The 26,870-nt window shown below is 36.4% G+C and overlaps 1 long non-coding RNA gene across 1 annotated transcript in view; it reads left to right on the top strand.

Moving 5' to 3' along the window:
- LOC141580163 (uncharacterized) overlaps window positions 1–26,870 on the top strand; it is a 73,149-nt gene that overhangs the window by 25,031 nt on the left and 21,248 nt on the right. Inside the window, exon 5 of the long non-coding RNA XR_012512255.1 lies at window positions 14,755–14,887. This is a non-coding gene — a long non-coding RNA (uncharacterized LOC141580163). The remainder of the gene's footprint in view (window positions 1–14,754; window positions 14,888–26,870) is intronic.

Raw genomic sequence — 26,870 nt, 5'->3', positions numbered from 1 at the left:
AAAGCAATATTCTACTATTGGGTTTTCCATAAATGTATAATCACCCCAGTACCAACCCAAAACCTTGACCAGTTATCCCTCATTTCTTAAAAAGTTAATTTTTATTACATTTTCTAATTTGTCGTTACTGATGTATAGAGATTCTATTCACAATAGCAACAAAAACCTGGGTATATATCTAGCAAAATATACATAAGACTGTTCATGAAGAGTATTGCCATGGTCTGAATGTGTCACTCAAAACTCATTTGTTGAAACTTAATCACCAAGATGGTAATATTAAGAGTTAGGACCTTTAAGGACTGATGAAATCATAATGGCAGGTCCTCATGGATGATATTAGTACCTTATAAAAGGGCTTGTGTGTGTGTGTGGAGTGGGGGTTATCTGTTCCTTCTGCTGCATGAGAACTTAGCATTTGTCACTTGCAGAGGAGCCAGAATTCAAGGCACCATCTTGGAACCAGAGACCAGGCCCTCACTAGACACTGTACCTGCTGGTGCCTTGATCTTAGACTTTCCCATCTCCAGAACTGAGAAAATAAACTTATGTTGTCTGTAAATTTTTTTAAAAAGTTAATTTAGCACTTCACCTGAAATCTGTTAGATGTCATCTTGTACCACATAATCAAAAGCATTTTCATCACTTTTGTGGCTTCAGTGCATAGAAGAGGATCTGTTATGTAGCGGCTGCTCAAATACCACATGTTCTCACTCATAGGCGGGTGTTGAACAATGAGAACACATGGACACAGGGAGGGGAGCACTACACACTGGGGTCCGTTGGGGGGAAATGGGGGAGGGACGGGGGGGCGGGGAGGTGGGAAGAGATAGCATGGGGAGAAATGACAGATACAGGTGAGGGGAAGGAAGTCAGCAAACCACACTGCCATGTGTGTACCTATGCAACAATCTTGCATGTTCTTCACATGTACCCCAAAACCTAAAATGCAATAAAAAAATAAATGTTCTTAAAATAAATTTTAATGAATTAGATATCTTAGAATTTTTCTTTAATGTGTATTCTATCAGCATGGTTTTAATGGAACAGTTAAAGCAGATTATATAATTATGATTGCAGGCTCTATTCAATTCACTGATATAAATACCATGTAAGACAAGAATAGGGTTTGATGGCAGTCTATCAGGGACTCCCTAAGGCTTCAATTAAATTCCACAAGCATTTATCAGAGCTATATATGCAGCAGGCCTGTGTAGTCATTAACAATATGTTCCCCTCGAAAAATACAGAGGCTACTACTTTTACATGGCCCTATTAATCAATACTTATTGGGTACAGCGATACAACTAGCTGTTAATTCATCCATCCATACCATTAGTTATGTCTCATTTAACCTTCTACTTATAGAGCTATTATTAGAGATATTTGATGTACCAAGATAAACTATGCCTTCAGCATTTATATAATCTGACAACCTGAAAATACTATCAAGAAGATATTAGGATGGATTTTAATGATTAATTCATAAGAAAACCACCTCCATTAGACTGTATAGTTTGGCATTATAAAGGCCCCCACCCCCTTTTTTTTAAATGGATTCCTCCAACTATTGTTCCAGTGATCTTGGATAAGTTACATATGTTTTCTAACTTCAACTCTTTCTTCACTTGTAAAACATAGATGAAAATAGCACACGTCTCAGAGAGTTGTTTGTAGATTAAATAATATAATTATCTCAAATCTGATTCCTTAGGAAATGGATTCTGAGCCTCTGATATTTGCATACAGGGGGTTAATTGGAGAAATTTCAGAGAATCAACAGCTAGGAAGATTTGAGGGACTTCTAGGAAATTTGAGATTTGCATAGAGGGAGAGGCTGAACTGCTCTGCAACAGAAGTGACAGATGATTCCAGAGAGCTCTGGAGATGGGATGTCTTCAGGTGTCTCCAGCAAAGCAAAGGAGTAGTTCTTTGCCATATTACCAGAACCAGTTATTGGATATAGGTAACTCCTCAGGAAGAAAACATAGTCTTGGGTAGGCAGCCTCCTTGAAAAGAGACAGGAATAGCAGAGGAGGATTCAGCCGTGAGCTGTCATCAGCTGAGCATGCTACCACTAGGTAAAATGGCTGTTGTATGTTAACTGAATAATAAATACTAGATATTATTATTATACTTATTTATTTCTTAATTTATTTACCTATTTACTGTTTAAGATATTCTCTTTTAGAATTATTCTTTGACCTCCATCAGAAATTATTCTGGTGAGCCCATTAAATTTATCAGTTCTCAACTTTTCTTCTCTGAGAAAGTTATCTGTTTCTTAAAACGGTATTGATTCATAGTGGACCTAGAATAAATTGGATCTATTTAAAGTGTAGAAACTAACAAATTTTCTCTCTCAAACACACATGCATGCATACCTGTGAAACCATCACTGCAATCGAAGTATGGAACATATCCATCCCTTCCAAAAGAAACCTCTTGCTGATTTGTAAATAACTGTCCCTCTACCCTAGCCCCCAAGTAGTAACTGAGCTGCTTTCTGTCACTATACACTAGTTTGCCCTTTTAATAATTTTATATTAGTGGAATTATACTTTTTTGGGGAGGGGGTCTGGCTTCTTTAAATCAGCATGAGTAATTTGAGATTCATCCAAATTACAGTGTATAGTGTATCAATATTTCATATTTTTTATTGCTGAATGGTGTTTTATTGTATGGGTTTACTGTGATTTATCCATTCACCTGTTCATAGATGTTAAGATTATTTCAACTTTTTAGCTATTTTAAATAAAGCTGCTATGAACACTCAGATGCAAGCTTAGTATAGATATATCCTTAAGTTTCTCTTAGGAAAATATCTAGGGAGGGAATGGTTTGGTCAGATGTGTGATTAGCAAATGTTTCTCCATCTGTGTTTTGTCTTTTACTATATTTAACAATGCCTCTTGAAGAATAGAAATTATTAAATTAATGAAGTATTGTTTATCATTTTTTTCTTTTATGGTTTATGCTTTTGGTGTTGTATCTAGGAAACTTTTGCCTTACTCAAGGTCAAAAAGACTTTCTACTATGTTTTTTGACTTATTTAGGCCTATAAACCATTATTGATTATTATTTTTTTCATAAGGTATAAAGATCAAAGTTCATTTTTGACATACTAATATCCAATTTTTCCAGCAGCATTTATTAAAAAGACCATCTTTCCTCCACAAAATTAGCTACTTTCTACAAATAATATTTTAATAAAACAGCCAAATGATATATTTTTTAATAGCCATAACATCCTTTAGGTTATGTATATCTTTTTTTTTTTTTTTTGAGACGGAGTTTCGCTCTTGTTACCCAGGCTGGAGTGCAATGGTGTGATCTCGGCTCACCACAACCTTCGCCTCCTGGGTTCAGGCAATTCTCCTGCCTCAGCCTCCTGAGTAGCTGGGATTACAGGCATGCACCACCATGCCCAGCTAATTTTTTGTATTTTTAGTAGAGACAGGATTTCACCATGTTGACCAGGATGGTCTCAATCTCTTGACCTCATGATCCACCCGCCTCGGCCTCCCAATATGTATATCTTTTTAAGTGTCCTTTGGTAGTATATATGTTGCCCCCTCCACTCCCCCTTCCCTCCCTTCCCCCTTTCCTTCCCCCTTACCTCCCCTCCCCGTTCTCTTCCGCTCCCCCTTCCCCTCCCCTCCCCTCCCCTTCCCTGGAAGAGTTTTGTTCTGTCATTTACCCAGGCAGAAGTGTGGAGTACAGTGGCCTGATCTTGGTTCACTCCCCTCACCTCCACTCCAACCTTCTGGTATGGGTTCTCAGTCCTCAGCCTTCTAAATAGCTGGGACCACAGGCCTGCGCCACCACCCCTGGTTAATTTTTGTATTTTTAGTAGAGACGGGGTTTTACCCTGTTGCCCAGGCTGATCCCAAACTCCTGATCTCAAGTGATAGCCTGCCTTGGCCTCCCATAGTGCTAGGATTACAGTTGTGAGCCACCACGCCTGACTGGTAGTGTGTATCTTTCAAGGAATCATCTCATCTAAATTGCCAATTATTGGCATGCAATTATTCAAAATTTTTATTTTAATGCTTTGCCTATATATAGAATCGGTGATCACATCATCTTTCCCATTTTTAACTGGTAGTGTCTCCTCTCTTTTTATTGATCATAGTTTATTCTATTGATCTCAAAATAATGGCTTTTGGTTTCATTAATTTTTAAAATCATTTTTCTGTTTTTTTTTTTTTTGTTGTTGTCCGCTCTGGTCTTTGCTGTTTCTTATACTTTCTTTGGAATTAATTTGCTCTTTTAGTTTCTTAGGGTAGAAACTGAGGTCATTGGTTTGAAATATTTCTTCCTTTCTAATATAGACATATGGTTCTTTAAATGACTATTTAAATACGGCTTTAACTGTGTCCCAAAGGTCTGCATATGTTAAATTTCAATTTTCATTCATTTACTTGTAAAAAATCTGTAAGTTTAAAACATTTTCAAAATACCTATCTCTGTTATTGATTTCTAACTAAATTCCATTGGGGTCAGAGAACATATTTTGTACAATATAATGTTTTCAAATATCCATGAGTCTTGTTCGTGGCCCAGAAAATGGTTCATTTTATTAAATGTTCTGTGCGCAATTGGAAAGATTGCATATTCTGCTTCTGTTGAGAGTGTTATACATGTCAATTAGGTCAAGTGGTTAATAGTTTTGTCCTTTATGTCCTTTCTGATTTGTATTCTTATCTTTTGAGAGGATGGTGTCGAAATCTTCAACTATAATTGTAGATTCCTCTATTTGTCCTCTCAGTTTTATCAGATTTTACTTATTTATTTTGAAAATCTGTTATTGGGGCATAAATATTTGCAAGTATTATGTTCTCGCAATGTATCGATTCACTTGTAATTATGAAATGACACTCTTTATGCCTTTTAATAATTTTTTAAATACACTTGTCTGATGTTAATAGAGCCATTCAAGCTTTCTTTTGTTATTGTTAGCATGATATACCCTTTTTCTATCCTATGACTTTTACCTTATTTATGTCTGTATACTGAACATGCTATTCTTTTAGGCAGTGCACCATTCATGTGTTTACATAATTTATATTTTTTAATCTAATCTAACAACATCTACTTTTTATTCGGGTATTTAGATTATTTACATTTAACATGAATATTGCCATGGTGGTATCAAATCTAATGTCTTGCTTTTTGTTTTCTATTTGTGTTATCTTTTCTTTATTACTTTTGCTTTCCTTTCCTGCCTCTTTTGGCATCAATACGTTTTTTAATAATTCCATTTTATCCCTGGTAGTGTCTTAAAAGTAAAACTCTTTGTTATATTATGTTAGTAGCTACTTTATTGTCTATAGCATGTGTCTTTAAATTGTCAAAGTCTACCTTTGAGTGATAATGATACCACTTTACACATAGTGTATACACTTTATAACAGAATATTTCAATTTTCTGCTTTGTCCTATTGTCATACAGTCTAATTGTTGTAACAGTCTACCTGTCATAAATGAAAAGTTCATTGTTGTTATTTTTACTTGAAGCAGTCAAATGTCTTTTAAACAGTTTAAATATTAAGAAAAAAGTATTAAAAATAAATTTACACATGCAGGTACATTTCCAGTGTCCTTTGTTTTTGTGTAGATACTTATTTGCAGATGGCATTATTTTCCATTATCTTTAGGAATTCCTTTATTCTTTATCGTGTAAGGCTGCTGCTGCTGAGTCCTTTTGCCATTTTTCCTTCCGAATTTTTATTTTGCCTTCATCCTTGAAAGCTATTTTTTTCTGGTCATATAGTTATAGGTTAAAAGTTTTTATTTTTTTGTCCTCTGGGCAGTCCATTGCATTCTGCCTGCTACTGCTTACAATGAGAAGTCTTCTTTCATTCTTATTTTTGTCCCTCTACACACAAACTATTTTTTTTTTTTTTTTGAGATGGAATCTCCCTCTGTCACCCAGACTGGAGTGCACTGGTGCAATCTCAGCTCACTGCAACCTCCACCTCCTGGGTTCAAGTGATTCTCCTGCCTCAGCCTCCCGAGTTGCAGGGATTACAGGCACATACCACCATACCCAGCTAATTTTTGTATTGTTACTGGAGAGAGGGTTTTACCATGTTGCCAGGCCTGTCTTGAACTCCTGATCTCAGGTGATCCACCTGCCTCTGCCTCCCAAAGTGCTTGGATTACAGGTGTGAACCACCACACCTGACCAAACTTTCTGTTTTGTTCTTTTTTTTTTTTTTTTTGAGACGGAGTTTCGCTCTTGTTACCCAGGCTGGAGTGCAATGGCACGATCTCGGCTCACTGCAACCTCCGCCTCCTGGGTTCAGGCAATTCTCCTGCCTCAGCCTCCTGAGTAGTTGGGATTACAGGCACGCGCCACCATGCCCAGCTAATTTTTTGTATTTTTAGTAGAGACGAGGTTTCACCATGTTGACCAGGATGGTCTCGATCTCTCGACCTTGTGATCCACCCGCCTCGGCCTCCCAAAGTGCTGGGATTACAGGCTTGAGCCACCGCGCCTGGCTCTGTTTTGTTCTTAAAGGTTATAGGATTTTTCTCTTTATCACCGATTTTAATCAATTGGTTATACTGTATCTTGGTTTATTTTTCTTCTTTTTATTTTCTTACTGTGGTTCTGGAAGTTTGTGGCACTTTTCTTGTCCGAAGGCTTAGAGTACTCATTACATTGGAAAATAATTAGCCATTATTTCCTTAAATATTTTTCTGTCCTCCCTCTCTTTAGAAGATTCTAATTATATGTATATTAAACCCACAGATTTTTCCCAGTGATCACTGAAACTATTTTTTTCCCCTCTCTGTTTCAATTTCGAGTTTTCTATGGCTGTGTCTTCAAGTTCATTGACTCATCTGTTTTCTATCCATCTGTGCATTTGTTGTCTCAGACACAATTTTAGTCTCTGAGTGCTTGGTTTTGGTCTTTCTATATCTCCTTTTTGCCCTTAATATTTTTTTTCCAGCTTCTTGAACATATAGATTACACTTATTTCACTTTTATTAGTTTTTCTACTGATTATGTGATCCTTCCTAGGGTTGTTTTTATTGAATTTTCCTCTCATTGTAATTTTTTTTTTTTTTTTTTTTTTTTTTTGCTTTTGCTTTTTTTCAGATTCCTGGTAAATTTTTATTAGGCGCCACTATGGCCCATTGTGGCTTTTACATTGTTGGGTTATCTTTTTTTTTCTCCTACTCTTTTAAATACTCTTCAAGTCTGGTCTGGCTTGTAGTAACGTTCTTTGAAACAGTTTGTTGCTTTTTTTGCTTGCTTTTAAGTTTTGTTAGGCAATATCAGAGTAGTGTTTGTCTAGGCTTTAATTTCTGTTCTCCTGAGGCAAAACTCTTTCGAGTATTCTTTTTGATGTACCATGAATTATTTGATTTTTCTAACATTTCCATGGTGAACAGAGCTATTCTTGGTCTGTGTAATACCCAGGGATTTGTTCATTATATTTATCTTTGGAGAACTCTAGCTGCCTTGCCCTCCCCAGAAACCAGCTTCATCTCCTTAACTCACCAATATCACCAGGTTCCGTGTATATTCTCTCTCCTTGCACCATGGTGTGAGAGCTCTCTGTAATACCTTTTTGCTATCCTAGAGCACAGGCACCCTTTTCTCCATCTCTCATGTGTCACTGTTCTTTATGGCCCATTGTCCAATGTCTTGAACCCTGATGTTTTATACAATTTTTCAATTTTTTAGTTTTTTTTTTTTTTTTCAGGTAGAAAGATAAACCTGGTTCCTATTACTCTGCTTTGGCCAGAAAATGAATTAACAATGTCTTGGCTTTTTTTCCTTACTTAATAAACTTTTTTATTTTGATGCCAGTTTAGGTTTAAAGAAAAATTTAACAGAAACTACAGAGAATTTCCCTATATTCTTCTAATCTCCACCTTTTACACACAGTTTTCCCTGTTATTTGACATCTTGCATTAGTGTGGCAGATGTTGTACCATTAAATAACCAATATTGTTACATTATTATATACTGAAGTCCATAGTTTACATTAGGGTGTATTCCTGTGTTCTACAGTTTTATGGGTTTTCACAAATGCATAATGTCATGAATCTGCTATTATAGTATCAGACAGAATCATTTCACTTCCTACGAATTCTCCTGCACTTTGCCTATTCGTCCTTACTTCCTCCCCTCAATCACTGGTAACCACTGACCTTTTTTACTGACTCCACAGTTTTGCCTTTCCTAGAATGTCATAAAGTTGGAAATATACAGTTTGTATAATTTTCAGATTGGCTTCTTTCATTTAGTAATGTGTATTTAAGATTCCTCCATATCTTTTCATGACTTGTTCACTCTTTTTTTACTGATGATATTCCATTGTCTGGATGCACTACAGCTTGTTTATACATTCATCTAATAAAGGCCATCGTAGGTACTTCCAAGTTTTGGAACTATGTATAATTTCCAAAACTTGGAAGCAACCAAGAACATTTTTTTGTATGCTTATTTGCCATCTGTATATTTTCTTTGGAGGAGTGTCTGTTCAGATTTTTTTGCACATTTTCAAATTGGCTTGTTTGATTTGTTATTAGTGGGTTTTAAGACTTTTTTGTGTCTTTTGGATACATCATTATTAGACGTGTTCTGCCAATGTTTTCTCCTAGTCTGTGGCTTGAATTTCCATTCTCTTAACAGTGTCTTTCATGGAATAGATTATAATTTTTATGAAGTACAACTCACCAAGTTTGTCTTTCAGGAATTGTGGTTTGCTGTCATATTTAAGAAAAGTCATTGCCAAACCCAAGGTCATCTAGATTTTCTTCTAAATTATCTTCTAGGAGTGTTAAATTCTGGCATTTTATTTTCAGTTTCAAAACTCCTTTTGAGTTAATTTTTGTGAAAGTATGAGGTCTGTGTCGAGATTAGTATTTTAGCATGTGGGTATTCATCTGTTCCAAGACCTTTTGTTCTCAAGGTTGTCTTTACTCTATTACATTGCCTTCGCTCTTTTGTCAAAGATCAGTTGACTATATTTGTGTGGATCTATTTCTAGACCCCCTATTCTGTTCCATTAATCTATTTGTCTAGTCCTTTGCCGATACCACACTGTTTTAATTTCTATAGCTTTGGAGCAAATCTTGAATTCATGTAGATTCATCTTTGGACTTTGTTCTTCTCCTTAAATATGTGTATTGGCTATTCTTTGTCTTTTGGGTCTCCATGTAAACTTTAAAATGCTTGTTGATATCTGCAAAATAACTTGTTGGGATTTTTGATAGGGGTTGCCGTGAATCTACAAAGCTGGGAAAAACTAACACCTTGACTATATTGAGTCTTCCTATTTATGAACATGAAATATGTCTCTATTTAATTAATTATCTTTGATTTCTTTCTCCAAAGATTGATAGTTTTTCTCATATAGGTCTTATACATATATTGTTAGATTTATACCTAAAATGGGTTTTTGTTTTTGTGCTAACATAAATTGAGTTGTATTTTAAATTTCAAATTCCAGTTTTTAGTTGCTGGCATATTAGAAAAGAATTGACTTTTTTGTATATATACATTTATGGGGGTACAGGTTAATTTTGTTACATACACAGATTGTATAGTGGTGAAGTCAGGGCTATTAGTGTAACCATTATCTGAATAATATACAATGTATCCATTAAGTATTTTCTCATCCCTTATTCCCATTCCACTCTCCCACCTTTTGTGTCTCCATTGTCTATCATTCCAGGCTCTATGTCCAACGTGTGCATATTATTTAGTTCCCACTTATAAGTGAGAACATGCACTATCTATCTTTCTGTGTCTGACTTGTTACACTTAAGATAATGGCCTCCAATTCCGTTCATGTTACTGCAAAAGACGTGATTTTATACTTGTTTATGGCTGAATAGTATTCCATTGTTTATATATACCACATTTTCTTTATCTAATCTTCCATTGATGGACACTCAGACTGATTACATATTTTTGCTATTGTGAATAGTGCTGTGATAAATATACAAGTTCAGGTATCTTTTTAATATAATAGTTTCTCTTCCGTTGGGTAGATACCCAGTAGTGAGATTGCTGGATCAAATGGTGGTTCTATTTTTAGTTCTTTGAGAAGTCTCTACACTGTATTTCATAGAAGTTGTACTAATTTACATCCATCCCCACAAATTGTGTATAAGTGTTCTCTTTTCTCTATATCCTCATCAACATGTTATTTTTTGTCTTTTTAATAAGCCATTCTGACTAGATGCTATCACATTGTTTTAATTTGTATTTCTCTAATAAGTAGTGATGTCAAGCATTTTATTAATATGCCTGTTACCCATTTTTATGCCTTCTTTTGAAAAATGTCTGTTCATGTCCTTTTTTTAGTTCTTACCTTCTTCCTCCAACTTTTGCTATAATCACAAGTTATAATGGCTGTTTTTTGGTTGATCCACTAGATTTTTTAAATATAGAAAATCATGTTATCTGTGAATAAAGACAATTTTCTTTTTTACCTTTCAATAAGGAATGATTTTTATTTATATAGCTCGACTTTTATGTGCCTAAATAGACCTCTAGCACAGTTGCATAGAAATGGTAAAAGAGGACCTGTTTTTGTTTTTGTTTTTCCTGACCTTAGGAAAAATGTATTCAGCATTTTATTACTATTATATTTGTTACATAATTTCTGTAAATATTTATTTTCAAGTTGAGGAAGATTTATTCTAGTCTTTGTTTTCTGAGAATTTTTTGCTGTTTAGTTAGAAATGGATGCTGTTTATCGAAAGGTCTTTTTGTATTTCTTGAGATCGTTTTATTTATTTATTTTTATCTTGCTAGTATAGCAAATTGCATTAGTTGATTTTTTAAAATATTAACAAAACCTCACGTTCCTGAGGTAGACTCCCCTTATTTGTAACATATTATCATTTTTGTATTGTTAGGTTCCATTTGTTCATATTTGGTTAAGAATATTTGCATCTAGGTTTAAAAGAAATTTTGGAATTTCTATTACATTTGACCCAGCAATCCCATTACTGGATATATATACAAAGGATTATAAATCGTTCTACTATAAGGACACATGCACACGAATGTGCATTGCAGCACTGTTTACAATAGCAAAGACCTGGAACCAACCCAAATGCCCATCAACAATAGACTGGACAGGGAAAATGCGGCACATATACAGCATGGAATATTATGCAGCCATAAAAAACGATGAGCTCGTGTCCTTTGTAGGGACATGGATGAACCTGGAAACCATCATTCTCAGCAAACTGACACAAGAGCAGAAAATCAAAACACCGCATGTTCTCACTCAGGCGGGTGTTGAACAATGAGAACACATGGACACAGGGAGGGGAGCACTACACCCTGGGGTCTGTTGGGGGAAAATGGGGGAGGGGCGGGGTGTGGGGAGGTGGGGAAAGATAGCATGGGGAGAAATGACAGATACAGGTGAAGGGGAGGAAGGCAGCAAATCACACTGCCATGTGTGTACCTATGCAACAATATTGCATGTTCTTCACATGTCCCCCAAAACCTAAAATGCAATAAAAAAAAAGAAACTGCAACTCAAAAAAAAAAAGAAAAAGAAATTTTGGTTTATATTCAAGCTTGAGCACCTTTTTTATCCCCAGGCTAATCAGTTATTTCAGTTGCATGTGACAGAACCCCAAATCTAACAAGCTTAGTTAAAAAGGGATAGGGATATATTTTCTCATGTCAAGGGCAGGGATCTTTGAAGGGCAGGGATGCATCCCAGGGAAAACTAGAATCAAAGACATGAACTCCTTAGGATTTTTCCCAACTCTTCTCTCTGTTGCTCTTGTATGCTGGTTCAGTTCCCTCACATGGATTCCCTCTAAGACACTGAATTTATGAGTACAGTAGCTCTCAGGTGTATGTCTTCCATTTCACCACAGTGATAAACCCGTTCTTTCTTTAGAGCCAATTTGTGATATCCTGTGCAAGGCCTCTGTTTGGCTCAGTATTTGCCTAAACCTGTGCTGGAAGAGAAAGTGTAAGAAAGTTAGTAGCCCCTTACTTCTGCAGGACTAGAATTGGATAGATATTTATTAAAAGGAGACATATATATCCCAGGAAAATAAGAGAGGAGAAGGCCAGAGGCTAGACAGAATATTAGATATGTATGCTAATCCCATAGGCTGTTTTTAAGACACATTGTTGCTAGTGTTATTAATAACAACTTCAGGTGGCTCAGGCCTGGTAATACCAGTTATTTGGGAGGCCAAGATGTGTGGATTACCTGAGGTCAGGAGTTCAAGACCAGCCTAGCCAACATGGTGAAACACCATCTCTACTAAAAACACAAAAATTAGCCAGGCATGGTGGCAGGTGCCTGTAATCCCAGCTGCTCTGGATGCTGAGGCAGGAGAATCTCTTGAGCCTGGGAGGCGGTGGTTGCTGTGAGCAGAGATTGAACCACTGCACTGCAGTCTGGGCAACAGAGCGAGACTCTGTCTCCAAAAAACAAAACAAAACAAAACAAAACAAAACAAAAAACCAAAAACCAACGTCATACTTACTGTTCACTTTATATCATCTCATTTAGTACTTGCAACATTAGGTACTTAGGAATTGTCCCTATTTTGAATGTGAGAAATCTGAAGTTGAGCAGGGTTAAGTTACACATTTAAGAACAGATGTTGCCTACTAAGTAGCCAAGATTTGAGACCAAGTCTTTTTGTCTCTGTCTGTGCTCATGATCTTAACGATCACACTGCACTGCTTCTAAAAGACTTAGAATTGACCTTCTGCATACTATTATGATACTCATTCCTCTTATCTTCAATATTTTTTTATCACAAATGGGGAGCATAGTGCTCTAATATAAAATCTGTATCTTTTAAAATTATGAAAAAAGCATTACATCTTTATCCATGCTTTAGTCAGAAAGTGATATTAACTCTTCGATTTTTTTTTGCTTTGTTACTCAATAATTTACCTTACTCACATAAAGACAATTCTTAAATAAGAAAAAGGGTAACAGAATAAACTTTTACCAAGAGCTTACTATTTCCAGATATTGTATATATAATATTTCTTAATATTCAAATCAATTTTGTGATAAGAAGTATCACCTAAAAATGAGAAAGCTACCCCAGAGAGTTGAATGTGAAAGATTCATTTATTCATCCATCCAATCAATCATTAAGCCTCAAACATTTATTAAGTATAAATCACACTGAGCACCATTGTTGCGAACACAAAGAGCACAGGATCCCTGCTCTGAAATAGAGCAACAACAATCTTCCACAACAATCTGTTGTGGAAGACAGACATGTGAACCAAACCCTTCCATGCAATGTAAGGGAGATTGAGCTGGAGACCCTGACAGAGGGTTCAGGACACACATGCATCCAGGATACACCAGACCTCCCAGGACAGGCAGTAACTGAGCTTAACCCTGGAGGTCACTGAGAAGAGAGCCAGGAAGAGAAGTGGGATTGGGTTAGGTAAGGGAATCTGTGCAGGTTGTTTTAGGCAGAAAGAAGGCATATGATAAAAGAGAAAGTGTATAAAAGTGAATGAGGGAGACTGAACACCTGAAAATATTTAAGTCCTTATTGCAATTGGATGAATCTAGATGATGAATTAAAGACTTTACATCTATCTAGCTTTTCTCTTTGTGTCCTTACTAGAATTATAAAGGATGAGGAACTTTCCCCAATGTTGGAAGCAGATGCTTGGTGCCACAAAGAAAAATTAGCACTGAAACAACAGATATCTCAGCAAAGCAATTTTTGCTTTTTTACCATCGCACTGAAGGAAGGGTACCTTCGCTAGCCATCTTGCCCTGAGAGTATAACAAACAAAGGAAAAGCAGACATATTTATCCCTCGCATATTTGGAATTGTCCTTACTGCTGTGTTTGATCTCCCTTGGCTGGAGCCAGACCTCACAATCTAAACTAAAACCTGATTGGCTAACAACTTAAAACGTTCTAAACAGGTAAAAGCAATGGAGAGCTGGGATATGCCTGTGAGCATGTCCAGCACAGATATCTTGGTTAAAGTACAAGGTCATAGAATATACTATGTGCTACGTCTAACAGCTACATAGCTTGGAGCTTAACAAAGGGTTATTAGCACATTTATGATTTATTGTTTAACAAGAAAGGAAACTTTAAAGAGGAACTTTTCTACTTCCCACACCCAAGGACCAGGAGCTCTGGAATTTCACCTTGTTCTCCTGTTTAGGAGCTTTTATGATGAAAAATAACTCCACATTCGTGCATTATTTTCTTACATTGAGGAAGTTTGTTTATAGCCCAGATCATTTTGGTAGCTTAAGGGAGATGGTCCTCTTTTCTTATCTACTGTAAATAGTTTATGTAAGCAAGGATTTGTGGTATAAGATGCTAGAACTTAAAGTGAGGACACGTCTAGACTTAGAGTATAGGCACCTGGTTGTCAAGGGTGGCTGGGGCCATTTGGAAATTTGCAACTTAATCAGTAAGCTTTAGATTATAAACTGTAAAGAGCTCCCAAAGCTGACACCAGATCTTGCAAGGTGCCCCTCTGAAAGAAAGAAAAAATGCTTCCCGTTGTGCCTCTCTTGGTAATGATATTGTTCATTATGGAATATAGATTGTTATAGTGCTAGTGATACTCAATAGGCAAGAGGAATAATATTATAACTATTATGATCAACTATGAAATCTTTGATAAAATTTACTACTCAGACATAGGCTTGTTACCAATAGGCTTTCAGAAGACAAGTAGGATCTCCAAAGATATTGTGAGCTAAACTAATCTTTGCCTTTCTTATGTTGTTTAGGGGCTATAGTGAAGCTCAAACAGCAAGAGATACGTGATATATGGTGGATGTGAAGAAGTGAGTTAGAGAAATAAGACATGAGGCTAGAGTGATTACACACAGTCTGACTTGAAGGAACGAAGATGCTGTATTGGTGAGTTTGGACAATTTAACCAAGACTAGAAGTGTGGCATTTGAATCAGAAGAATCACTGAATCATATGGGAATTGGAAACTGATCAGTTTAGCAGAGTGGTTCCCAATCTCTCCTGCCTATTAGGATCACCTGGAGAGCTTTAAAAAGTCCAAATACCAAGTCACATCCCGTAACAATTAAATCAGAATGTCTTAAAGTAGGAGGCAGGCATCAGTGTTTTATTTAGCACAGAAATAAGGGCATAAGCCCTTTGCAATACTGAAAATACATTTGTGCATAAAGTTTTAACCTGTGTCAAATCCGATCTAAAGAAACATTTACTACTTGGGCTGAAGATAGAGGCCCAGTGAACAAGTTTCCAAGAAGACCTAGTAAGTGAATTCATTTGCACATCAGGGCATTCATGTCTTACAGAAAAAACTTGGAGCACTGAGTTCTTAAAAGTATTTCTGAACCTCTAATCAGACACAAATAGCAAGCATATTTGCTCCTATTGAAAGGCTGGTAAAAGGCTCATGAGCGTGTGGTTTTTTTTTAACCTAGATTTTTAAAACATTTCAATCTGTCTCAGAAACGTTATAGAAATGAATTGAAAAGTGGATATTTATGGCTCTTATGCAGAATCTCGCTATTTATGTGTAATGTTTCTGTGAGCTTCTAGCTGTTTCATCTGAGGTGGTTGTGGCTTTTCTTAACTATATTGTGGTTATCCATCTTTAGGATGGTTTGATACTTTTCCACAAAAGGGAAATTTATCTGAGGTATATGCGCTTCCTACATCTCTGAGATAAAGTTTTAAAAATGTACCGTTATGTGAGAACTACTGACGTATTGAGGGTGTATTATTCATTTCAGGTCTTGTAAATCTACCAGAATACATGCATATTGGCCTACAAAGGGTAAATTATTTTTTGAAGGATTTCCTACTGTTCTGTGATCTTAATGACAGATATTTAAAAATGGCTTTCAGATTTCCAAATTAGCTCCAAACAACCCAAAGCAATTTTCTATTCTGTCCTTATCTTACTTCATTGAGATCCAATTCACTTCATAAAACAGTAGGAAATTCTAATTGTGGCATGGGTGCCGTCTTGACTCAATGAGATTAGTCTAAGATTTATTCACTTTATTGTGCTTTTTCATTTATTGAATTAACCCTCATGAAGAAGGATCATAATATTTTGGATAAATATTTTTTGGCAATAAAATTTGCTTTTATGGAATGCAAATAGTTTTAGGAATTGCCCCATTGCACCCATGATGAACCAGTGAACAGGAAGGTCACTTCATTTATCCAACCATCAAATGTTTTTTAATTGCAATAGACTTGGTAAATACATTTCCTGGCTACTTTATTTGTAAGCATACAGAGAGATTCACTGGGACTTCAGTGAGCATAAGACAGGTTTATAAGGATAACAGCAAACAAACATTTTTAGATAATTTTCAACCCTGAAAACTCTGAAATAATTTGTTCGAAATGTTATCTTCCTACTAGTTCTTCCAAGTCTTTCTACCCCAAGCACTGTCAAAACCACCGTTAGCTCTGCTCCAATCACCATCACCCAATCTTTCTGGATCTAACTGACCTATTTATTGAAATGGTCACTATAAGACCCCTATCCAATACTTGGATCTTACCCTTAAATATTTTTATTTAATTTGGGGGGGAGCCCATATTTCCAAGTGACTGAAAAGTGAGGGTAGGACTGAAAACCACTCTGCTTATTTCAAAAGATGATTGAGATGCTCTAGCAGAACTTGCAAAGTTTCCAGGGATAAAACATTTCTTTTGCATACTCTTTATGGTTTGCATAAAGTATTGCAGGTCTGACATAAGTTCTTATCTTTGTACCTTTGCTTTCTGTCATCCATAGTTAGGAGCATTATCCTTGTCCTCAAACAGTCTCAGTTCAAATTCTAGATAGGCTGGCTACTGTGGCTTGAATATCTCTATTGCCCAATAATTCATAGGTTGAAACCTAATCCTCAATGTAATACTATTAAGAGATGGGGCTTTTAGGATGTGATGAGGTAATGAGGGAACAGCCATTTGGATGAGATTAGTACCCTTATAAAATAAGCTCAAGAAAGCCTGTTCACCCCTTCTACCTTGTGAGGATTCAGCAAGAAGTTGCTGTCTTTGAGGAATAGACCCTTACCAGATACTCAATCTGCTAGTACCTTGATAGTGGACTTTCCAGCCTTCAGAAGTGTGACAAATAAATTTTTGTTTTTAATAAGATACCAGTTTATGGTGCTTTTGTTTTAGCAGCCCAAAAGCACAAAGACACCTATCGTTAGGAGCCCCTGATAAATTACTTAAACTTCCCATGTTTGGAAAAGTGGAAACAATGAAACGTATATCTCAGTGTTCTTGTGCTGTTTAAATAAATGAAACCAGTGTATAAAATCCATAGCAATATGCAAGTAGTCTCTGCTATCAGAGTAGAAAAAGCAGGAGCAGCAATATATACCAGCCATGTATGAATTTGCGTTCTTCTGAGACAGTATTTGGGACAAAGAGTTTTTGCAAGTTAGATAAGATGTTCAAGTATTGTTATTACTCAAATTGGTGTACCTAAAAGTGATGGGGAGAATGGAACCAAGTTGCAAAACACTCTTCAGGATATTATCCAGGAGAACTTCCAAATCTAGCAAGACAGGCCAACATTCAAATTCAGGAAATGCAGAGAACATGACAAAGATACTCCTCAAGAAGAGCAACCTCAAGACACATAATCATCAGATTCATGAAAGTTGAAATGAAGGAAAAAATGTTAAGGGCGGCCAGAGGAAAATGGTCAGGTTACTCACAAAGGGAAGCCCATCAGACTCATGGGATCTTTCAGCAGAAACCCTACAAGCCAGAAGAGAGTTGGGGCCAATATTCAACATTCTTAAGGAAAAGAATTTTCAACCCAGAATTCATATCCAGCCACACTAAGCTTCATAAGTGAAGCAGAAATAAAATCGTTTACAGACAAGAAAATGCTGAGATTTTGTTATCACCAGGCCTGACTTACAAAAGCTCCAGAAAGAAGAATTAAATATGGAAACAAAAAACTGGTACCAGCCACTGCAAAAACATACCAAATTGTAAAGACCATCAACACTATGGAGAAACTGCATCAACTAAGGGACAAAATAACCAACTAGCATCACAATAACAGGATCCAATTCACACACAACAATATTAACTTTAAATGTAAATGGGCTAAATGCCCCAATTAAAAGATACAGACTGGCAAATTGGATAAAGTGTCAAGACCCATTGGTGTGCTGTATCCAGAAGACCCATCTCATGTGCAAAGACACACATAGACTCAAAATAAAGGGATAGAGGAATATTTAGAAAGCAAATGGAAAGGGAAAAACATCAGGGGTTGCAATCCTAGTTTCTGATGAAACAGACTTTAAACCAACAAAGATTAAAAAAGACAAAGAAGGACATTACATAATGGAAAAGGGATCAATGCAACAAGAAGAGCTAACTATCCTAAATATATATGCACCTAATACAGGAGCACCCAGATTCATAAAGCAAGTTCTTAGACACCTACAAAGACATTTAGACTCCCACACAATAATAGTGGGAGAATTTAACACCCTACTGTCAATATTAGATCAACGAGGCAAAAATTAATAACAATATTTGGGACCTGAATTCTGCTCTGGACCAAGTGGACCAAGCAGACATCTACAGACTCTTCACCCCAAATTGACAGAATATACATTCTTCACAGCACCACATCACATTTATTCTAAAATTGGCCATATAATTGGAAGTAAAACACTCCTCAGAAAATGCAAAAGAATGAAAATCACAATAAACAGTCTCTCAGATCTTAGTGTAATCAAATTAGAACTCAATATTAGCAACTCACTCAAAACCACATAACTATGTGGATGCTGAACAACCTGCTCCTGAATGACTACTGGGTAAATAATGAAATTAAGGCATAAATAAATAAGTTCTTTGACACCAATGAGAAAAAAGGCACAAAGTACCAGAATCTCTGGGATACAGCTAAAGCAGTGTTTAGAGGGAAATTTATAGCACTAAATGCCCATAGGAGAAAGCAGGAAATATCGAAAATTGACACACTAACATCACAATTAAGAGAACTAGGGAAGCAAGAGCAAACAATTTCAAAAGCTAGCAGAAGACAAGAAATAACCAAGATCAGACCAGAACTGAAGGATATAGAGACACAAAAAGTCCTTCAAAAAAATCAATGAATCCAGGAGCTGTTTTTTTTTTTTTTCGTTTTTGCAAAGATCAACAAAATAGATACACCACTAGCCAGCCTATTAAAGAAGAAAAGAGAGAAGAGTCAAATAGACACAGTAAAAAACGATGAAGGGAATATCACAACTGATGTCACAGAATACATATTACCATTAGAGAATACTATAAACACCTCTACACAAAAAAAATAGAACATTTAGAAGAAATGGATAAATTTCTGGACACAAATACCTTCCCAAGGCTAAACAAGGAAGAAGTTGAATCCTTGAATAGATCAATAAGTTCTGAAATTGAGGCAGTAATTAATAGCCTACCAACCAAAAAAAGCCCAGGACCAGACAGATTCATAGCCGAATTCTACCATAGGTACAAAGAGGAGCTGGTACCATTCTTTCTGAAACCATTCCAAACAATAGAAAAAGAGGGACTCCTCCCTAACTCATTTTGATGCTAGCATCATCCCGATACCAAAACCTGGCAGAAAGACAACAAAAACAAACTATCAGGTCAATATCCCTGATGAACATCAATGCAAAAATCCTCAATAAAGTACTGGCAAACTGAATCCAGTAGCACATCAAAAAGCTTATCCACCATGGTCAAGTTAGCTTCATCCCTTGGATACAAAGCTGGTTCAACATATGCAAATCAATAAATGTGATCCATCACAGGACCAATGACAAAAACAACATGATTATCTCAATAGATGCAGAAAAAGCCTTTGATAAAAATTCATGCTAAGAACTCTCAATTAGCTAGATATTGATGGAATGTATCTCAAAATAATAAGAGCTATTTATGACAAACCCACAGCTAATATCATACTGAATGGGCAAAAGCTAGAAGCATTCCCTTTGAAAACCGGCACAAGACAAGGATGCCCTCTCTCACCATTCCTATTTAACATAGTATTGGACGTTCTGGCCAGGGCAATAAGGCAAGAGAAATAAAGGGTACTCAAGTAGGGAGAGAGGAAGTCAAATTGTCTCTGTTTGCAGATGACATGATTGTGATTGTGTATTTAGAAATCTTCATTATCTCAGCCCAAAATCTCCTTAAGCCGATAAGCAACTTAAGCAAAGTCTCAGGATACAAATTCAAAGTACAAAAATCACAAAGCATTCCTGTACACCTATAATAGACAAACAGAGAACTAAATCATGAGTGAACTCCCATTCACAATTGCTACAAAAAGAATAAAACACTTAGGAATACAACTTACTAGGGATGTGAAGGACCTCTTCTAGGCTAGAATTACAAACCACTGCTCAAAGGACACAAACAAGAAAAAAAAATTCCACGTTCATGGTTAGGAATAATCAATATTGTGAAAATGGCCATACTGCCCAAAGTAATTTATAGATTCAGTGCTATCCCCATCAAGCTACCACTGACTTTCTTCCCAGAATTAGAAAAAAAACTACTTTAAATTTCATAAGAACCAAAAAAGAGCCCACATAGCCAAGACAATCCTAATCAAAAAGAAAAAAGCTAAAGGCATCATGACCTGACTTCAAACTATCCTACAAGACTACCATAACCAAAACAGCATAGTACTGGTACCAAATAGATACATAGACCAATGGAACAGAACAGAGGACTCAGAAATAATACCACACATATACAGTCATCTGATCTTTGGCAAATCTGACAAAAACAAGCAATGAAGAAAAGATTCCCTATTTAAGAAATGGTTTGGGAAAACTGGCTAGCCACATGCAGGAAACTGAAACTGAGCACCTTATACAAAATTATACAAAAAACTGAGCCCCTTATACACCTTATGCAATTTATACAAAAATTAACTGAAGATGGATTAAAGACTTAAACATAAGACCTAAAACTATGAAAACCCTAGAAGAAAACCTAAGAAATACCATTCAGGACATAGGCATCGGCAAAGTGTTAGTGACTAAAGGACCAAAAGAAATGGCAACAAAAGCCAAAATTGACAAATGGGATCTAATTAAACTTAAGAGCTTCTGCAAAGCTCTTTTTAAATTTAGTTTAGATTGTCTCTTTTGCTAAAGAGCAAAAAAACTATCATCAGAGTCAACAGGCAGCCTACAGAAAGGGAGCAATCTGTCCATCTGAAAAAGGGCTAATATCCAGAATCTACAAAGAAGTTAAACAAATTTACAAGAAAAAAACAACTCCATCAAAAAGTGGGTGAAGGATATGGACAGACACTTCTCAAAAGAAGACATTTATGTGGCCAAGAAATGAAAAAAAAAAAAAGGCTCATCATCACTGGTCATTAGAGAAATGCAAATTAAAACCACCATGAGATACTGTCTCATGCCAGTTAGAATGGTGATCATTAAAAAGTCAGGAGATAGCAGATGCTGGAGAGGATGTGGAGAAATAGGAACACTGTTACACTGTTGGTGGGAGTGTAAATTAGTTAAACCATTGTGGAAGACAGTGTGGCGATTCCTCAAGGATCTAGAAATAGGCATACCATGTGACTCAGCAAACCTATTACTGGGTATGCACACAAAGGATTATAGATCATTCTACTATAAAGACACATGCACATGTATGTTTATTGCAGCACTGTTCGCAATAGCAAAGACTTGGAACCAACCCAAATGCCCATCAATGATAGGCTAGATAAAGAAAATGTGGAACATATGAATCATGGAATACTATGCAGCCAGGAAAAAGGATGAGTTCATATCCTTTGGAGGGACATGGATGAATCTGGAAATCATCATTCTCAGCAAACCAACACAAGAACAGAAAACCAAACACTGCATGTTCTCATCTATTAGTGGGAGTTGAACAATGAGAACACATGGACACAGGGAGAGAAACATCACACACTGCAGCCTGTCTGGGAGTTGGTTGGCTAGGGGAGGGGATAGCACTAGGGGATATACTTAATGTAGATAAAAAGTTGATGGGTGCAGCAAACCACCATGGCACGTGTATACCTATGTAACAAACCTGCATGTTCTGCACAATGATCCTAGAACCTAAAGTTTATTAAAAAATTTATTACTGAAGAAAGATATGTTTCAGAAGTTTAATGTAGCCTAAGTATACAGGGTTTATAAAGTCTACAGTGGTGTACAGTCATGTCCTAGGCCTTGACATTCGCTTATACTCACTGACTCACCCAGAACAACTTCCAGTCCTGCAAACTCCATTTATGGTAAGTTACCTATCTAGGTGTAACCATTTTTATCGTTTATACCTTTTTCTTAAAACTGTAACTTCTCTATGTTTAGATACACAAATGGTGTTTCAGTTACCTACAATATTCATTACAGTTACATGCTGCACAGGTTTGTAGTTTAGGAGCAATACGCTACACCATATAGCTTAGGTGTGTAGTAGGCTCTAGCATCTAGTATTGTGTAAGTACACTTTATGTTTACACAGTGACAAAATAGCCTAATGACACATTCTCAGAAGGCATCCCCGTTTCCAAGTAGCTCGTGACCATACAATAATATTTTATATTCAGTTTTGTGTTCTGCCTTATTAATGAAGACTTTTGAATAGTTGAATTTCAAATGGCATTTCTCATTTTGCTAACGTACAGCATTGGAACCAAACAAGCGGAGACTGCAGCAGAGCCCTACCCTATCAAGGACACACAAACGGCCACTATTCTTATAAAGGATAACCATGAGTCAGACAACCCCTAACAGGCCCACTGTTTTTCTCCCATTTTGTGACATGTATCTTCTCTTGTTTGTGTAACTGATGCGTGATTGAATGCATGAACTACTTCCCAGCACATAAATCAGTTGTGAGGACAATGATAATCATGAGATGAATTAAAGTCTTCATATCAAAAAACACCAAAAAAGAAAATGTTCTATAGGTCGCCAATTTCAACATTCATTAAATTCTGAAAATGTAGAATTTTAAGGTTGAGGATCTTCACAAACCAAAATCCAAAATGCTTTAACGCTTTTTCTCCTGTGTGGAAATGGCAGAAGTCTGAAATCATCTGCCAAGATGATAAACTGAAAGAAATCTGATCTCTGAAGTAATCAGAAATAATCAAGGCCAAGTTCCATCTAGTGGATAGGGTTGTGTCCCATATGCTTCTAGGTGCTCCCGATTAAGATAAATGCTTGGGGGTCCCTTGAATCATGTATTCTAGGAAGACCCCACAGGCTATTAGTGCATAGGTACAGTGCCTAGCAGTGAGCCTAAATGGGTAAGCTCCAGCAGCTCTACCAGCTGCTGTTCAGACACGGCCTTCAAACAGAAATTTAAGTGAAAAACAAAGTTATATAGTTTATAGATTTGTACATGTCTCTTACAATTCTCATTTATTGCTGGGGTTTATGACTATTTACATATATATCGAATTTGTGCTACAATCCAGATTCGTACAAAAGATGAATTGCTGTATAATTTTTTACTTCGTAGAAGAAAATTGTGCCGTATAAAATAGCATGCACTGCAACTTACTTTAAATAATAACATAATACAGCAAAGAGGAAAGGAATAAATGCTGAAACCAGACACTCAACTTGAATTCCCGTTCCGGCACTTATTAGCTGTGTTACCTAATGCAAATTACTAATTTCTCTGACCCTGATATTTTCAGTAATAAAAGGGAGTTTATGATAACTGTTTCAGAAGGATGTTGACAAAATTAGTTATCAAATCACCACTTGTGAACTGCCTAGCATAATGCAAAGCACAAAGCCAAATGATCAGTATAGAGATTTGCTGGTTTGTTTCCATCCCATTCACACCCTTCTTTCTTCATTTGGTTCAAATAAAGTGCAACATTCCATCTATCCCTCCCCTCCCCTCCCCTCCCCTTCCCTGGATCCCCTCGCCTTCCCTCCCTCCCTCCCTCCCTCCCTTCCTTCCCTCCTTCCTTGCTTCTTTCCTTCTCTTTCATTCAGATGGCATCTTGCTCTGTCACCCAGGCTGGAGTGCAGTGGCACAATCCTGGCTCACTGCAATCTCTGTCTCCTAGGTTCAAGTGATACTTTTGCCTCAGCTTCCTAACTGGCTGGGATTACAGGTGCATGCCACCACACTCTGCTGTATTTTTCGTAGAGATGGGATTTCACTGTGTTGGCCAGGCTGGTCTCGTACTCCTGACCTCAGGTGATCCACCTGTTTTGGCCTCCCAAAGTGCTGGGATTACAGGTGTGAGCCACCATGCCCGGCCTCTTCTTTCTTTTTATTTCAAGGCTCATTTGCAAATGAGCCTTAAAGTATTTTAGGAAATAGGATAACATTTTAGGAAAAAGGGTACCCATACAACTAATCATAAACTTGGTTGAAAGTAATAAATGCTGTTGAAAGCTCTTCAGGACAGATGAAAAAAGAGTAGAAAGATAGATACAACTGAGAACAGCCTTTAGACTGTGTAGGCTTCCCACAGGATCTGATCTTTGTAGACCCTATTTTGATCCAATACCCATTAGCACTTCTATGCATAGGGAGCCTACCTGGGAGATTAGTGTTTGGGAGGAAGGCTGGTAGCAGAGGACTATATGAGAACAGTAAATTCATTGGTCAAAGTGGGCTGGGAGTGGACAGTGCAGGGGTGTGAGAATGTCTTAAATCAAGAGAGATGAGAGAACAGAGGATGAGGTAGCCTGAAGCACTTCCTCACAATTTGTCAAAAGCTGCTTTCCACTGTCTGTAGATGACCTGTTTATTGACAAAGTTGTATAAATATTTCCTATGTTACTCTTTAATCTATAATGAATAAGATAGCATTGAAATAGATCACAAGCATCATGATCAGGTCAAGGAGTTAAGCCAACTTATTCTAAGCATAAAATGATTGGGGATTAGAATATTATAAAGTTTGGAAGACAGATTTAGCTTATCTACAGTTTTTTTTTTTTTTTGGTAGAACCAAGCCTTTTGGGCAGGAACTGCAGAAATTGCAGAAAAAAATTGGCTCACTTGTTCATAGGCATAAGATACTTCAGATGTGCTCATGTGTCTGACATACTAAGTAGGAAAAAAAATATAAAATTTCCAAAAAAATGTGTAATTAAAAAATTAATATACATTGTCTAGAGTGAATTACAGACTGAGGGTCACTGACCATCATGCCTAGAAAATATTAGATCTTTGTGCCTTTGTTGAATTTGTCACCTCTTCAACTGGGATTCCAATTTGAGAGAGGGGGAATTTTTGTGCATATTTTACCAGTGACAAGAATAAGAATACTAATGAAAACAACAATCATAAAAATTCAACAACGAACATTTTTTGTAAGGCTTACAATGTAGTATTGATCATTGTATTGAGTATTTTACATACATTCTCTAATCTCCATGAAACTATGTAAGATCAGCATTATGCATACATATATCTATGACTGTTATTATTACTACTATAATTTTGCCAACAATTGAGGAAAGTGCTTAGACAAATTAAATTTAATTTTTGACAGGCAGGGTTCAAATTCCAGAATGTTGATCTGCAGAACCTGAGCTACAAACATCCAGGAATACTCATCTTCTAAAGCAGAGGCTAGCAAAACGTTTCCTGTAGAGGGCTACATATTAAAAACTTTAGATTTTGTGGGGCATGTGGTTTCTGTTGCAACTACTCAGCACAGCTGTGATAGCACAAAAGCAGTCATAGATAGTGCATAAAGAAACAAGCATGCCTGTGTTTCAATAAGCCCATTTAGTAAAACACGTGGCAGCCTGGCCTTGGCTCAGAGGCTGTAGTTTGCTGCCTCTTGCCCTGGAGCAGCTCTGAGCCTTCTGCAATGACGAAATGAACGGTCTATATCTCCACTGCCAAACATGGTGGCCGTTCCCTGCCTGTGTCTGTCCAGCACTTGAAATGTGGCTTCTGTGAATGAAGAGCTGAATTTTAAATTTTATTTTACATTAATTAACTTAAATTTCCATGCAAATAGCCACATCTGCCTGGTGGCTACAGCATTAGACAGGTTAGATATAGATACTGGCCTATAAGGCATTTCTAGCTATCATGGAATAGATTAGCCAAGATTAAACTGAAGCTCTTTTTAATATGTCACTTCAAAGGACAAATAAACTAATCAGTTATAAAGCATGCAGGGCAAAAAAAAAAATCAGAATGAAATAATTTAAATCAGTCAGAATTATTATCTCAGCCCCTTTCTTCTTAAACTTTTTTTTCCAGATTACTATAATTTTTTTTTCTCAATTTGTTCTGTCATACATAGAATTTTGATTAAAAAATACAGCTTTTTCTCTCTGGTTCCACACAGAGTCAGGGGCCATTACCTGCTCTTTTCTTTTGAAGTTCAGCATCCTGGGATTCCATTCTGAGCTTCACAACTATCAGCTGTGTGACCTTTGGGCAAGTTATTTCTTCATCTGTAAAACTAAACTATTATTACTTTTATCTTTCTTTGAAAGTTTTAAGAATTACTTGAAATAATAAGTTAAAAATGGCCAGCATTGAGTATGAAACACGGTAGGTGACTTAACTAACATAAAGGTCATTTGCTTTTTTACCTTCACCCTAAATTCATGTTATAATGTTAACTTGATTTCACACTGTTTTAAACTATTTCCTAAACCAAATTAACAACCTGGATGAGCCTTGTCCTTTCAGTTTTTTAGTTGCTGATACTTTGTTCATGGATAAGTTATTGACATTTTGCTTCCATTTTTGAAAATAACCTTCTAGGACACCAAATGCTGATGGTTTTTAAAAAATCAGCATTCAGATAATATTCACTAATATAAAAATTAAGCTAATGTGTATCCTTCTCATTTTTATT

The sequence above is a fragment of the Saimiri boliviensis genome, chromosome 10 (genome assembly GCF_048565385.1).
Source record: "Saimiri boliviensis isolate mSaiBol1 chromosome 10, mSaiBol1.pri, whole genome shotgun sequence".
Lineage (NCBI taxonomy): Eukaryota > Metazoa > Chordata > Mammalia > Primates > Cebidae > Saimiri > Saimiri boliviensis.
The sequence above is the reverse complement of the archived record's forward strand: the minus strand, read 5'-3'. Positions and strand labels throughout refer to the sequence as shown.